Genomic DNA, 17,433 nt, shown 5'->3' on the forward strand with positions numbered 1-17,433 from the left:
CAGAAGGACAAATCTTACATGATTCCACTTATATGAGGCACCTAGAATAGGCAAATTCATAGAAACAGAAAGTAAAATCGAGGTTACTAGGGGATATGAAGAGGGGAATGAAAAGTTATTGTTTAATGAGTACAGAGTTTCTGTTTGAGAAGATGAAAAAGTACTGGAAATAGAGAGTGGGGATGGTTGTACAACATTGTGAATGTACTTAGTACCACTGAAATGTACACTTAAAAATGGGTAAAATGGCAAATTTTTATGTTATAGATAATTCAGCACAACAAAAGTAAAAAATATATAAAGGAAATTTAGTAATCACCGCTGGTCACGTAGATGGTTATTATTTTATCATTACCTTCATCCAGCACAGTTAACAAATAAACCCCTCTGCTAAGTATTTTATAGGCATTTTCTAATTTATTTATTTTATTTATTTATTTATTTATTTATTTATTTATTTATTTATTTTTTGATATGCGGTCTCGCTCTGTTGCCCAGGCTGGAGTGCAGTGGCGCGTTCTCGGCTCACTGCAAGCTCTGCCTCCCGGGTTCACAGCATTCTCCCGCCTCAGCCTCCCAAGTAGCTGGGACTACAGGCGCCCGCAACCACGCCCGGCTACTTTTATTTTTGTATTTTTAGTAGAGACAGGGTTCCACCGTGTTAGCCAGGATGATGTAGATCTGCTGACCTCGTGATCCGCCCGCCTCGGCTTCCCAAAGTGCTGAGATTACAGGCGTAAGCCACAGCGCTTCACTCTTCAGTGTAGGCTTCTATATTGGTCATACCATACTACCCACCCCAACCCATCAGTTTGTCATAGACAGGACAAAGATCAATAAAATGTCAAGCTCCTTAAGATCAGGGGCTGTTTTATATGATTATATATGCTTCAGAATCTATAGCAGTAGTTCTTAACCTCTTTGGAAAAGTAAGAGGCCCCTTGAAAACTTGGTGAAAGCTCCAGATGCTATAATGCTGGTTGTTTTGGAAATGCATACATAATGTTGACGCACATATTACATAAGCAACAGGTTACATTAGCTTTAAGACTGGAATATAGAAATGTAGCCCAAGCAAATGGAAAGGATGACTTTCCATCCTTTACAATCAGAAATATAAAGGTTATACTAAGTGAAATAAGGCAAACACAGGACAAATCTTATATGATTCCACTTATATGAGGTACCTAGAACAGGCAAATTCATAAAAACAGACAGTAAAATCAAGGTTACCAGGGGCTATGAAGAGGGGAATGAAGAGTGATACAGCACCCAAAAAGCCTTCATCGTATCAGCCTGGAAAGTCTTGGGAATTTGCAGTCAAGAAGGCTCCTAACAGAAGCCAAGAAGTTTTACTAAGGTTTGAACAGATGCCCTTTATTCATATTTCTTCTGAGTTTGCAAGTCATGGGTGATGTTTAATACAATAATACACATCTCAATAACTTAAGATACAACTTTAATAATATGCATATACTCAACTTATTTTTTGAGTGAACAACTGCCCTTCTAGGATTCAAACCCATATGAATATTACCAATAATGAACCCTCAAAAAAGTATACCCAACAAATAATCCTGTGTAGAAAAATTCAAATTGACTAAAATTATGTAAGTTTACATGTAATTAATTTTTACTACATTGGAAACAGATTTCCTTCACAGATGAAATATAAGGAATATCACATGTATGCAAAAATTAATGGCTATGTGCTCAAAAATGAAAATAAGTCCAAATTACATAAATAAGATAAATTTGTATTCTGTTACGAATAAATTAGAGAAATCTTAGAGGGCCCACTGCCCATAATGTAAAAGCTGAAAAGAATGCCACTACCACATTAACAATGAACAAAAGCTGGATAAATTACAAACTCACAACTTTTCTTGAAGCAGCCTGAAATCCAAGGAGGGACAGCCCTTACAGATGGGACATACAAACATATCTCTCTATAAGAAGAGTAATGTCCATTCCCAACTATAAATACTATTTACTTCAGTCTCTCTTTATATATAAGATGTCTGACATTCAATCAAAAATAATGAGGCTGGGCATGGCCACTCATGCCAGTAATCCCAGCACTTTGGGACGCTGAAGCTGGCAGATTGCTTGAGCCCAGAAGTTCAGGACTAGTCTGGGAAACATAGCAAGATCCCATCTCTACAAAAAATACAAAAAAAAAAAAAAATTAGCTGGGAGTGGCAGTGCATGCTGAAGAGGTGGAGGCAGGAAGATGACCTGAGCCCAGGGAGGTTGAGGCTGCAGTGAGCTGTGATTGCACCACTGCACTCCAGCCTAAGTGACAGAGTGAGACTCTTCTCAAAAATAATAATACAAACTAAAAGCAACAAAAACCAACCATCACACTGCAAAGCAATCAAGAGAACCAGACTCAGAGACAGTTAGAAATGTCAAACTATGATTGATACACCAAATAATTTAGGGAAAAAAGTGGAAAAAAATCCATGAACAAATAAAGAATTTCAGCACAGATAACAAGTTTGGGGACTTAGGAAAATAAAGAAAAAAGAAACACAAGAATTTTAGCACAAAATTCTAACAATAAAAACCACAATATCAGAGTAAAAATTTCATGTGAAGGGGTCATCAGTAGATGTGACACAGCAAAAAAGAATCAAAAGCATTCAGGAAAACAGAAAAAAGGAAGAACACAGACACACACACACACAAACACACACACACACACACACACACACACACCCTGACAAGTTGATTAATAACTATATTGAATATAAATGGCCTAAACATCTCATTTAAAAGATAGAGATTATCATACTGGATTAAATTAGCAAGACCCAACCATATGCTGTCTATCTGGCAGGCCGAGGTGGGCAGATCACAAGGTCAGGAGTTCAAGACCAGTCTGGTCAATATGGTGAAACCCCATCTCTACTAAAAATGTTTTTTAAAAATTAGCTGGGCGTGGTGGCACATGCCTGTAATCCCAGCTCTTCAGGAGGCTGAGGCAGGTGAAATGCTTGAACCTGGAAGGCAGAGGTTGCAGTGAGCTGAGATCGCGCCACTGCACTCCAGCCTGGGTGACAGAGCGAGACACCATCTCAAAAAAAAAAGAAAGAAAGAAACTCACTTTAAATACAATGACACAGGTAGGTTAAAAGTAAATGAACAGAAAAAACACATACCATGCAAACACTAATCAAAATAAACCTGAAACTGCTATATTAATATCAGAAAATGTTAACTTCAGAACCAGAAATATTATCAGAGATAAATAAAAAACATTAAATATAATAAAGGGATCGATTGAAGATGACAATCCTAAATACTTATATACCTACAAACATAGCTTCAAAAATAAACTAAAAAGTAATAAAAATAAAAAATAGACAAATCTACAATTACAGGTGAAGACTTAAAATTCCTCTCTCAGTAGTCAATAGAAAAAGTGGACTGAAATTCAGTAAAGATATGGAAACCCTGGACAATGCAATCAACCAACTTAACCTAATTAATATATAGAGAATACCCCACCCAAAAATAGCCAAATAGCTTCAAGAGCACATATCATGTTTGCCAAGATAAACCATATTCTGAAACATAAAACAAACCCTAACAAATTTAAAATATATAAAGTATATTCTCTGACCACAAAAGAATTACACTAGAAACCAGTAACAGAAAGATATCTGGAAAATCCCCCAAATATTTAAAAATTAAACAACACAATTATAAATACCCAATGGTCAAAGACTAAATCATAAGATAAATTAGAAAATAATTTTAATTGAATGCAAATGAAAACATAATGTCCAAACTTTTGAGATGTACCCAAAGCAGTGCCTAGAGGGAAATTTACAGCATTAAATTATTATATCAGAAAATAAGTACATCTCAAATCAATGGCATAATATCCCACCTTAAGAAACTAGAAAAAGAAGGCCAAAATAAGTCCAAAGTAAACAGGAGGAAGGAAATAATGAAAATTTTAAAAGGGAAAAAAAGTGAAATTAAAAACCAAAAAAAAAAAAAAGAGAGAGAAATCAGTAAGGTCAAAAGTTCATTCTTTGAAATTATCAATAAAATTGAAAAACCTGGCCAGGCAGGGTGGCTTGCACCCGTAATCCCAGCACTTTAGGAGGCCAAGGCAGGCGGATCACTTGAGGCCAAGAGTTGGAGACCAGCCTGACTAACATGGTGAAACCCATTCTCTACTAAAAATACAAAAATTAGTCAGGTATGGTGGCACACACCTGTAATCCCAGCTAGTCGGGAGGCTGAGGCACGAGAATCACGTGAACCCAGGAGGTGCTGGTTGCAGTGAGCCGAGATCATACCACCTGAACTCCAGCCTGAGCAACAGAGTGAGCCTCTGTCTCAATAAATAAATAAATAAATAAATAGAAAAACCTCTAGCACGACAGACAGAGAGAAAGAGTGAGAGAGAGACAGACAGAAGACACAAGCAAACAGTATTAAGAATTAAAGAAGGGATGTTACATAGATCCTAGAGGCATTAAAATAATATATTATCAACTTTCAATAAATTTTACAACTTAAGTAAAATGGATAAATCCATTGCAAGAAATTACCAAAATTTACTCAAGAAGAAACTGATAACCTAAAGAGACGTATCAGTTAAAGAAATTTAATTCCATTAAAAACCTTCCCACAAGGAAAAATTCTAAATTCAGAAAGCTAAAAACTCTATCAGAAAACAGAAGAGATACAGACACATAGCAATTCATTCTATGAAACTAATATTACCCTAATACCCAGCACAAAATAACAAAACTACAGACCAGTACTCCTCATGAACATAGAAGCAAAAATCCACAACGAAATCTTAGCAAATTGAATCCAGCAATATATAAAATGAAAGCTGAACATTCAAAAATCAATCAGTGTATCTCACCATATCAAAACATGAAAGAAGGAAACCCATTTATTTCAATAGAGGGGAAAATTGTTTAAACATCAACTCATGATTTAAAAAAAACTACATTAAAGAAAACTTTTTCCATCTGATAAAGGATATCTACAAAAAAAATTAAAACCATACAGCTAACATAGCACTTGATGAAAGATAGAATGCTTTCCCCTTAAAATCAGGAACAAGATTTCTGCTCTTGGCACTCTTATTTAATTTTGTACTGGAAGTCCTAGTCAGTGCAATAAGCCAAGAAAAAAAAAACACTCTGGGAAGAAATATTTTTTTTTATTCATCAAAATAGATTATAGTCTACATAAAGCAACCCCAAATGGTCTACAAAACAACTACTAAAATTATTAAGTGGGTTTAACAAGGTCACAGGATATTAGGTCAATTTACAAAATTCAACTGCATATCTATATAGTAGCAATAAACAATTAGAAATTGAAATTTAAAAACAATACCTTTAGACCAGGTGTGGTGGCTTATGCCTGTAATCTCAGCACTTTAGGAGGACAAGACAAAAGGATCGCTTGAGTTCAGGAGTTCAAGACCAACCTTATCTCTACTAAAAATTAGCCAGGTATGGTTGTGTGTGCCTACAGTCCCAGCTACTCAGGAGGCTGAGGCAGGAGAATCACTTGAGCCTGGGAGATCAGGGCTGCAGTGAGCTATGACCTGCCACTGCACTCCAGCCTGAGCAACACAGCAAGACCCTGTCTCAAAATATAAAAATAAAAAAAATTTTTTAAATGTTTATTATATAGCATTTTATGTTTTAAATTATTTTCATAAAATACATTTTTACATTAGAGATCTCAAAATGGGAAAATAACAGTGTTTTACACTTTAATACTTCTAGGGACATTGTTTTAGGACAAGTAAAATAAACATATTTGAAGGATTAAGTTTCAGTTTTGATTGATTGAGATTGATTCAGATTGATTGAGATAGGGTCTCACTCTGTTGCCCCGGCTTAAATGCAGTGGCCCAATCTCAGTTTACTGCAGCCTTGACCTCCTGGGCTCAAGCGATCCTCCCACCTCAGCCTCCCGAGAAGCTGGAACTGCAAGAGGGCACCACCGTGGCCAGCTAATTTTTTTGTATTTTTTATATTGATGGGGTTTTGCAAGGTTGCCTAGGCTGGTCTTGAACTCCTGAACTCAAGCAATCCTCCTTCCTCAGCCTCCCAAAGTACTGGGATTACAGGTATGAGTCACTGTTTCCAGCCAAGTTTCAGTTTAGAATGCGTAATATTTTAATCCATCTACAAGGGAGACCTCTTTCCTAAATAAACCTCTCTCTTTTTTTCACTTTTCCTTTAGTTCAGGGGTATATGTACAGGTTTGTTATGTAGGTAAACTATGTGTCACGGGGGTTTAGTTTACAGATAATTTCATCACCCAGGTAATAAGCATAGTACTCAACAGGTATTTTTTTCTGATCCTCTCCCTCCTCCTACACTCCACCCTCAATTATTCCCGTGTTCATTGTTCCCCTCCTAGTATCCATGTGTTCTTGTTGTTTAGCTCCCACTTATAAGTGAGAACATGTGGTAGTTGGAAATAAATTTAAAAAATATATACCTTTAAAGCATCAAGAGAAAAGCAACGCATCTATGTACAAGGAATCCCCAGTAAGTGTTTTGGCAGATTCCTCAGCCGAAGCTTGAAGACCACAAGGCAGTGGGATGATATATTTAAAGTGTTCAAAAAAAAAAAAAAAAAAAAAAGATCAACCAAGATTTCTGTATCTGGCAAAATTATCTTTCAACAATAAGGGAGAGAATTGCTTCCAGTCTCTCTCTGCCGCTGCAAAACCCAGCTAGAGTAGTTCCTATTGCCATGGATCCCCTTGAATAAACTCTGCCTTACCATCCTTTAAAAAATGAAAGATAAATTAAGACATTCCTAGATAAAAACCAAGGGAATTCATTATAATTAGATTTTCCCTACAAGAAATATTAAAAGGAGTCCTTTAAGTTAAAATGAATAGATGCTAGATAGTAACTTGAAGCTACACAAAATGTAAAATTATCTGGTAAAGTTAAATACATGGACAAATACATAAATCAGTGTTAACATAATTTTAGTTTATAATTGATTTTATTCTTCTACATCATTTAAAAGACAAAAGCATTAAAAAACTATGTTAATGTGTAAATAAAATATGAAGAAGTAATCTGTAACAACAATAAGACAAAGTAGGGGAGGGCAAAGTTGTAAACGAGTAAACTTTTTGTATGTGATTGAATTTAAGTGACTATCTGATTAAAACAGGTTATTATAAGCCTAAAATATTATATGTAATACCCGTGGTAACCACAAAGAAAATATCTATAGAATGTACACAAAGGAAATGAGAAGGGAAACCAAAAACCAATTAAACACAAAGGAAGGTAATAAAGGAGGAAATCACAGAAAACCTAAATACATAAAGAAAACAGCAAAACGGCAAGAGTTAGTTCTTTCCGATTAGTAATTACTTTAAATGCAAATGAATTAAACTCCCCAGTCAAAAGATATAGTTTAGGAGAATGGATAAAAAACAAGATCCAACTATATGCTCTCTATAAGAGACTAAAGATCCAGGATATGAATAGGTTGGAAGGGAAAAGATGGAAAAATAAATTCCATGCAAATGATAACCAATAGAGCTGCAGTGGCTATGTTACCACCAGAAATAAAATGGATTTTAGGTCAAAAACTGTTATTTAAAAAGGAAAAAATAATTTTTAATCACATAATGATAAAATAATCAATATAGCAAGACGATATAACAATTATAAATACATGTGCACCAAACATCAGAGCCCCCAGATATATGCAACAGGCCAGGTGCAGTGGCTCACGCTTGTAATCCCAGCACTTTGGTAAGCTGAGGCAGGCAGATTACTTGAGGTCAGGAGTTTGAGATCAGCCTGGCCAATATGGTGAAACCCCATCTCTACTAAAAGTACAAAAATTAGGCAGGAGTGGTGGTGGGCACCTGTAATCCCGGCTACTCAGGAGGCTGAGGCAGGAGAATCACCTGACCCAAAGGCAAAGGTTGCAGTGAGCGGAGATTGTGCCACTGTACTCCAGCCTGGGCAACAGAGTGAAACTCTGTCTCAAAAAAAAAAAAAAAAAAAAAAAAAAAAAAAAAAAAAAAAAGTTTGGGGATGCAGTGAAAACAATGGGGAGGGAAATGTATAAGTGCTTACATTTTAAAAGAGCAATCTCAAATTAACAGTTTAACTTTACATCTTAAAAAACTATAAAGGAGAGAACAAATCAAACCTAAAGCTAGCAGAATGAAATAAATAATAATGTTAGAGAAAAAGAAAACACAGAATGAGAAACAATGGAGAAAAATCAACAAAACCAAGAGTTGCTTCTTCAAAAAGATCAATAAAATTGATAAACCTTTATAACTAGACTGATAAGAAGAAGAGAAGACTCAACTAAAATTATCAATGAGGGTCGGCCACGGTGTCTCACACCTGTAATCACAACACTCTGAGAGGCCGAGGCAGGTGGATCACTTGAGGCCAGGAGTTAGAGACCAGCCTGGCCAGAATGGCAAAACCCCAACTCTACTAAAAATACAAAAATTAGCCGGGCATAGTAGAGCACACCTGCAATCCCAGCTTCTCAGGCGGCTAAGGCACAAGAATCATTTGAACTCAGGAGGCAGAGGTTGCAGTGAGCCAAGATCACACACCACCGCACTTCAGCCTGGGCGACAGAGACTCTGTTTCAATAATAATAATAATAAAATAAAATTATAAATAAAAGAGGGTACATCATTACCAATTTTACAGAAATATAAAGAACTTTAAGAGAAAACTATGAACACTTACACCACAACAAATCAGATAATCTATTTTAAAAATTAACAAAGTCCTAGAAATACGCAATCTAGACTGAACCAGAAAGCAATAGAAAATCTTAATAAGTATATTAACTGGAAAGTAGACTGAATAAGTAATCAAAACCCTGCCTACAAAGAAAAATCCAGAACCAAATGGCTTCACTAGAAAATTATACCAAACATTTAAAGATGAATACCAATCATCCTCAAACTCTTCCAAAAAATGGAAGAACAAAATATCTCCAAACTTATTTTATGAGGCCAGCATTACCCTGATACCAAAGACAAAACATAAAAATTACAGACCAATACTTCTGATGAATATTCATGCAAAAATCCTCAACAAAATACTGGCAAATAGATATAATAGCACATTACAGGAATCCTACACCATGGCCAAATGAGATTTAATCCTGGGATGCAAGGATAGTTCAAGATAAAAAAACCAATCATACTGAATGGTAAACCCCTGAAATCTCTAAGATTAGAAAGAAGGAAAGGACAACTACTTTCACCACTTCTAATCAACACAGTACTAAAAGTACCAGCTAGGATGATTAGGCAAGTAAAAGAAATAAAAGACATCAAAATTAGAAAGGAAAAACTAAAATTATCTCTGTTTACAGATGTTATGCCTTTATATGTAGAAAATTCTAAAGTTTCCATACACACAGACACACAAAAACAAACTGTTAGGAAAAATAAATAAATTCCACAATGTTAAAGAATACAAAATCAACACACCAAAATCAGCTGCATTTCAACAAATAATTAAAAACTCAAAAAGAAAATTAGGAAAATAATTTCATTTTCAATAGCATCAAAAAGAATAGGTTATTTAGGAACAAACAGAACCACAGAGGCAAAAGACTTGTGTATGCTGAAAACAACAAAAATTGCTGAAAGAAAATAAAGACAAAAATCAATGGAAAGACACCCCAAGTTCATGGATTCAAAAATTAATAAGGTTAAGATGTGAATATTATCCAAAGCCATCTGAAGAGCCAACACAATCTCTATCAAAAACCCAACAAGAGTGTTTGCAGAAAAAGAAAAAAATCCATCCAAAAATTCAAATCTCAAGGAATGCCAAATAGCCAAAACAATCTTGAAAAAGAAGAATCAAGTTGAAAGTCTTAAATTTCTTGATTTCAAAACATACTACAAAATTACAATAATAAAAATAGTGTGATATTGGGATTATGTAAAGCAATCAAATATATGAATTACTGGCATTCTTGAAAGAGAAAAACTAAACAACCTAGAAAACATATTTGATGGAATAATTCAAGAACATTTCCCTAATCTTGCTAGAAAGGTAGACATCCAAATACAAGAAATTGAGAGAACACCTTCAAGACACTATACAAAATCAACATTATCAAGGTGTATAGTTACCAGACTACGGAAGGTCACTGCCAATATATATATATATATATATATATATATATGAAGGCAACTAGAGAAAAAAGTCAAATCATGTACAAAGGGAAACCCATCTTAACAGCAGACTTCTCAGCAGAAACCTTACCAGCCAGGAGAGATTGTAGGCCTATTTCTAGCATCTTAAAGGAAAGAAATTCCAACCAACAATTTCATATCCCACCAAACTAAGCTTCATAAGTTAAGGAGATATAAGAGCTTTTTCATACAAGCAAGCACTAGCTAGATTAACAAAGAAAAACAGAGAGAAGATCCAAATAAGCACAATAAGAAAAGACAAAGGTGACATTACAACCAATCCCACAGAAATACAAAAGATCCTCAGAGACTATTATAAACACATCTATGCACACAAACTAGAAAATCTAGAGGAAATGAATAAATTCCTGAAAGCAATCTCCCAAGAACGAAACAGAAAGAAATTGAAACTCTAAACAGACCAATACCTAATTATGAAATTGAATCAATAATAAAAAACTTACCAGCCAAAAAAAATCCCTAGACCATTCTAAAATTAATGTGGAACCAACAAGGAGCCTGAACAGCCAAAACAATCACAGACAAAAAGAACAAAGCTGGAGGCATCACATTACCTAACTTCAACCCATATTATAAGGCTACAGTAACCAAAGCAGCGTAGCACTGGTACAAAAACAGACACATAGACCAATGGAACAGAATAGAGAACTTAGAAATAAAGCCATGCATCTACAGCCACTTGATCTTTGACAAAGTCAACAAAAATAAGCAATGGGGAAAGGACTCCCTATTCAATAAATGGTGATGGGATAGCTGGCTAGCCATATGCAGAAGAATGAAACTGGACTCCTACCTTTCACCATATACAAAACTTAACTCAAGATGGATTGAAGATTTAAATGTAAGACCTCAAACTATAAGCAATCCTAGAAAAAACTTGAGAAACACCATTCTGGACATCAGCCTTGGGAAATAATTTATAACTAATTATTCAAAAGCTATTGCAACAAAAACAATAATTGATAAGTGAGACCTAATTAAACTAAAGAGGTTCTGCACAGCAAAAGAAACTATCAACAGAGTGAACAATCTACAGAATTAGAGAAAATATTCACAAACTGTGCATCTGACAAAGTTGTAGTATCCAGAATTTATAAGAAACTTAAACAATTCAACAAGCAAAAATCAAATGATCACGTTAAAAAGTAGGCAAATGATATGAACAGATACTTCTCAAAAGAAGATATAGAAGCAGCCAACAAACATATGAAAAAATGTTCCACATCACTAATCATCAGAGAAATACAAATCAAAAATGCAATAAGATATCATCTCACACAAGTCAGAATGGATATTATTAAAAAGTCAAAAAAAAAAAAAACAAGAGATTCCAGCAAGGCTGCAGAGGAAAAGGAATGTTTGTACAATGTTGGTGGGAATGTAAATTAGTTCAGCCACTGTGGAAAGCAGTTTGGAGATTTCTCAAAGAAAATAGAGCTACCGTTCAATCCAGCAATCCCATTACTGGATATATACCCAAAGGAAAAGAAATATTTCTACCAAAAACGTACCTGCACTCTTATGTTTATTGAAGTACTATTCACAATAGCAAAGACATGGAATCAGCCCAGGTGCCCATACATGGTGGACTGAATAAAGAAAATGTGTTACATATAAATCGTGGAATACTATGCAGCCCCCAAAAAAGAAATCATGTTCTTTGCAGCAACATGCATACTGCCGAAGGCCATCATCCTAAGTGAATTAACACAGGAACAGAAAACCATAAAGAGATGTTCTCACTTATAAATAGGAGCTAAATATTGGGCACATACAGACACCCAGTGGTGGAAATAATAGACATTGGGGATTCCAAAAAGGGAGAAGGGGAAGTGAGGGCAAGGGCTGAAGAACTGTTTTGGGTACTATGCACAGTTCCTGGATGACAGGATCAATCACAACCCAAACCTCAGCATGATGCAATATACCTATGTCACAAACCTTGCACATGTACTCCCTGAATCTTAAATAAAAGCTGAAACGATAAATAATAAAAATTTAAAACTAAAACCAGTGTGTTATTAATGTATAGACAGGTGTATACACCAATAGAATAAAGATCCCAGCAACAAACCGTTACATAAAACATCAATTTTCCATTAGGGTAACAAGACCATTCAATGTGGAGTGGACAGTCTTTTCAACAAATCATTTTGGGAAAACTAGCACCACACTGAAAATAATGGAGTTGAACCCTAAATTTATACCATCTACAAAAATTAACTCAAAATGGATCAAAGAGCTAAAGATAAGAACTAAAACTATAAATCTCTTAGAGGAAAACAGGTGGTGAAAATTTCATGACATTGGATTTGAAAATAATTTATTGGATATGACACCAAAAGCATAGGCAACAAAAGAAAAAAATAGATAAAATGGACTTCACCAAAATCAAAACCTTTTGTGCTCAAAAGACATTATTAACAGAGAGTAAAGGCGACCCATAAAACGGGAGAAAATATTTGCAAATCATACATCTGATAAGAGGTGAATATCCGGGATATATAAAGAACTACAAGTCAACAACAACAGAGCAAACAGTCCAATTTTAAAAAAATGGGCAAAGGACTTGAATAGACTTCTCTACAAAGAATGCATACAAGTGGCCAGAAGAACATAAAACTATGTTCAACATCACTAATTATTAGGGAAATACATATCAAAACTACAAGATGCCACTTCAAACCCCTTAGGGTAGCAATTATTAAAAAAAAAAAACAAAAAACAAAAAAACAGAAAATAAGTGTTGGTGGGGATATGGAGAAATCAGATGCTTGTGCACTACTGTTGAGAATGTAAACTGATGCAGCCTCTATGGAAACTGTATGGCAGTTCCTAATAAGATTAAAAGTAGAATTGTCATATGATTTTGCAGTTCCATTTCTCCATATGTATCCGAAAAAATTAAAGACAGGAATTTGAAGAGATATTTGTACGCCATGTTTACGGCAGCATTATTCACAATAGCCAAAAGCTGGAAGCAACCCAAGTATCCACAGACACTTGAATGAATAAACAAAATGCAGTATATACATACAATGGGATATTATTCACCTTAAAACAAGGAAATAAGTTCTGATACATGCTACAACATGGATGAACCCTGAGATATTACGCTAAATGAAGAAGGGCAAGTACTGTCTGATTCCACTTATAAGAGGTAACTAAAGTGGTCAAATTCATAGAGATGGAAAGTAGAATTGTTGTTTGTCAGGGACTGGGAGAGTGAGAAATGGGGAGTTACTGCTTAATGGGCATGGAGTTTGGGAAGATGAAAAATTTCTAGAGATGGGTGGTGGTGATAGCTACACAACAATGTGAATATACTTACTGTCACTAAGCTATACAGTTAAAAATTGTAAAAATAATTTTAAAATAAAATAAATAGTTAATTTTATGTGTACTTTAGCACGGGAGAAAAATTGAATTTTTAAAAATCAGTAGTGATATACTATACTATGTGGCAAAACTGATCAAAGTACTGGTGGCAGGAAAAACTGGCACAACCTCTTTTTAAAATATTGTGGCAATGTACTTCAAATGCCTTAGAAATTTTCAGTTTTTTCTACCTTTTAAAAAATGTATTTTAGGCTGGGCATGGTGGCTCATACGTCTATAATCCCAGCACTTTGGGAAGCCAAAGTGAGACAAGTGCTTGAGGCCAGGCATTTGAGACAAACCTGGATAACACAGTGAGACTCTGTCTGTCTCTACAAACTAATGAATTAACTAATTAAAAATAAAAATATATTTTTAAAAATGCAATGCAAATGAAGCTTAAAAATAAGAATAAAAATGTTCTTGATGGCAGTTTTAGGTACCATTTATAATAGCACCAAAAACCATGAAATATTTAGATAAAAATATAACAGAATATGTACAATATGTATATGCTAAAAACTAGAAAACATTAGTAACAGAAGTCAAAAACCTAAATTAAAAAAAAAACTTATGTCCATGAATTGGAAGACTCAATATTGTGAAGACGTCAATTCCCCTTACTGATCTATAGATTCAACACAAACCCAAATCAGTCTTAGCAATTTTTCTTTTTAGAAATTGACAAGCGCATCCTAATATTTATATGGAAATATAAAGGAATTAGAATAGCCCAAAAAATTTGGAAAAAAGAACAAATTTGAGAGATTCACACTCTCTGATTTACTATAAATTTACCATAATCAAGACAGTGTGGTCCTAGCAAAAAGATAGTCACATGAATTAATGAAACAGAGTGAACCTTCAGTAATAAACCAACACAGATGTAGTAATTTTCACTAAAGGTGAAGTGCTTTAGATACATAATGTGCACAGACAGCTAACTCAGTGAGACAAGGCAGTCTTTTTAACAAACAATGCTAAAACAATTGAATATCCATATGTAAAAAAAAAAAAGAGCTATCCAGGCACGGTGGCTCACGCCTGTTTCCCCAGCACTTTGAGAGGCTGAGGAAGGGGGATCACCTGAGGTCAGGAGTTCAAGGCCAGCCTGACCAGTATGGTGAAACCCTGTCTGTACTAAAAATACAAAAAATTAGCCAGGCATGGTGGTGGGCACCTGTAATCCCAGCTTCACGGGAGACTGAGACAGGAGAATCGCTTGAACCCAGTGAGCTGAGATCATACCACTGCACTCCAGCCTGGGCGACAGAGCGAGACTCTGTCTCCAAAAAAAAAAAAAAAAAAAAAAATGAACCTCCATCCTAACCTTGCACCATATACAAAACTAGCCCAGAATACATCACAGGCCTAAATGACAAAACTATAACTATACAGTTTTTAGAAGTATTATAAAATCTTTGCAGCCTTTGATAAGACACATGAAGCAGAAGTCAAAATAATATACTGGACTGGAAGTCAAAATAAATAAACTGGAAGATAAAAATAATAAACTGGACTTCATCAAAATTAAAAACTTCTCCTTACCAAAAGATAGTGTTAACTACCAAGGATGTGGTGTACCAACAACAAATCTTATACATTGCTGGTAGAAATGCAAAATTCCACCATACATTGCTGGTGGAATACAGCCACCTTGGAAATGAGTTTGACTGTTTCTCATAAGCATACATTTATCATCTTATCTAACAATCCCACTCCTAGGTATTTACACATATAAAATCTACATATAAATGTTTTCGGGGCTGTTTCTTTTTTTTTTTTTTTTTTTTTGAGACACAGTCTCACTCTGTCTCCCAGGCCAGAGTGCAGTGGCATGATCTCAGATCACTGGGTTCAAGCTATTCTCTCTCATGCCTCAGCCTCCCAAGTAGCTGGGATTACAGGTGTGTGCCACCATGCCCAGCTAATTTTTGTATTTTTAGTAGAGATGGGGTTTTGCCATGTTGGCCAGGCTGGTCTTGAACTCCTGACCTCAAGTGATCCAACCGCCTCAGTCTCCCAAAGTGCTGGGATCACCCAGTGCCCGGCCCTTTCGGGGGCTTTATTCACAAATACCAAAAACTGGAAACAACCCAAATGTCAAACTGGTAAATAAATGTGGTATAACCATACAATGGAATATACTGATACATGCAACAACATGGATGAATCTCAAATGTATTGTGCTAAAAATGCATGCTGCATGATAGTGTCTAATATTCTGGAAAAGGTAAACCTACCCCAACAGAAAACAGATCAGTGAGTGACCGCCAGGAACTAGGGGTTGAAAGAGGGTATTGACTACAAAGGCACATGAGGAAACTGTGAGGTAATGAAAATGTTCTCTATCTCAGATAGGGTTGTATAACTTCATGTTTGCCAAAATTCATATGGTAAATCTAAAAGCTACCTTATAAAAGATGAATTCTATTGTATATATATCATACCTCTTTAAATTTGAGTTATTTTACTTTTTTTTTTTTTTTTTTTTGAGACAGAGTCTGGCTCTGTCACCCAGGCTGGAGTGCAGTGGCGCAATCTCGGGTCACTGCAAGCTCAGCCTCCTGGGTTCATGCCATCCTCCTGCCTCAGCCTCCCGAGTAGCTGGGACTACAGGCGCACGCCAGGCTAATTTTTTGTATTTTTAGTAGAGATGGGGTTTCACCATGTTAGCCAGAATGATCTTGATCTCCTGACCTTGTGATCCACCCGCCTCAGCCTCCCAAAGTGCTGGGATTACAGGCGTAAGCCACTGCGCCAGGCCTAAATTTGAGTTATTTTAAAGTCAATTAGTTCAAGTCCAGCCTGGCCAACACGGTGAAACCCCCGTGTCTACCAAAAATACAAAAACTAGCTGGGCGTGGTGGCATAGGCCTGTAATCCCAGCTACTTGAGAGGCTAAGGCAGAAGAATCTCTTGAACCTGGGAGGCGAGGGTTGCAGTGCGCCGAGATCACACCACTGCACTCCAGTCTGGGCGACAGAGCGAGACTCCATCTCAAAAATAAATAAATGATAATAATAATAAAGTCAATTAGTATAAGATTTGTCCTAGGCCTAAACCACATGTTGAAATTGGCTGTTTGTTTGTTGTTTTTGAGATGGGGTCTCGCTCTGTTGCCCAGGCTGGAGTGCAGTGGGACGATCTTGGCTCACTGCAACCTCCGCCTCCCAGGTTCAAGTGATTCTCTTGCCTCAGCTCCCGAGTAGCTGGGATTACAGGTGCCTGCCACCACACTCCGCTAATTTTTGTATTTTTAGTAGAGACGAGTTTTCACCACGTTGACCAGGCTGGTCTCGAACTCCTAACCTCAAGTGATCCATCCGCTTTGGCCTCCCAAAGTGCTGGGATTACAGGCAGCAGCCACCATGCCCGGCCTGGCTTTTCATTTTAATAGCAACAAGTACTGAAAACTTTAAACCACAAGATCTTTTGTTGAAAAATGAATCAGAGCTTCTATGTTACCTTGCCAGATGAGGATAAGCTTATAAAGGAATACTGAAGATTCCAGGACTCTTCTACTTGAATTTACGTAGCCTCATACCATTTTCCTTCAATCAGTGAGGCCCTCTTTACTCTGGGAGAGGATTAAAATTACAAATCTAATCTTAATTTCAAAACAGCAAAAGAGTTATCATTCTCAACTTTTTTCTTCAGAAGCACTTCCACCAGGCATTGAAAAATTCACATGATTATCTGACTCCAATCTCTTCTGAAGTGGTAATTTGACCAAAATAACCAGGAGTTGTACAGCAACATCCATAACTGATACCACAGGACCATGAAAACAAAGATTTAAGTCTTTC

General features: G+C 35.9%; 1 protein-coding gene across 2 annotated transcripts in view; it reads right to left on the reverse strand.

Moving 5' to 3' along the window:
• GTF2A1L (general transcription factor IIA subunit 1 like) overlaps positions 1-17,433 on the reverse strand; it is a 121,115-nt gene that overhangs the window by 69,531 nt on the left and 34,151 nt on the right. The window lies entirely within an intron of this gene.

The sequence above is a fragment of the Pan paniscus genome, chromosome 12, assembly GCF_029289425.2.
Source record: "Pan paniscus chromosome 12, NHGRI_mPanPan1-v2.0_pri, whole genome shotgun sequence".
Lineage (NCBI taxonomy): Eukaryota > Metazoa > Chordata > Mammalia > Primates > Hominidae > Pan > Pan paniscus.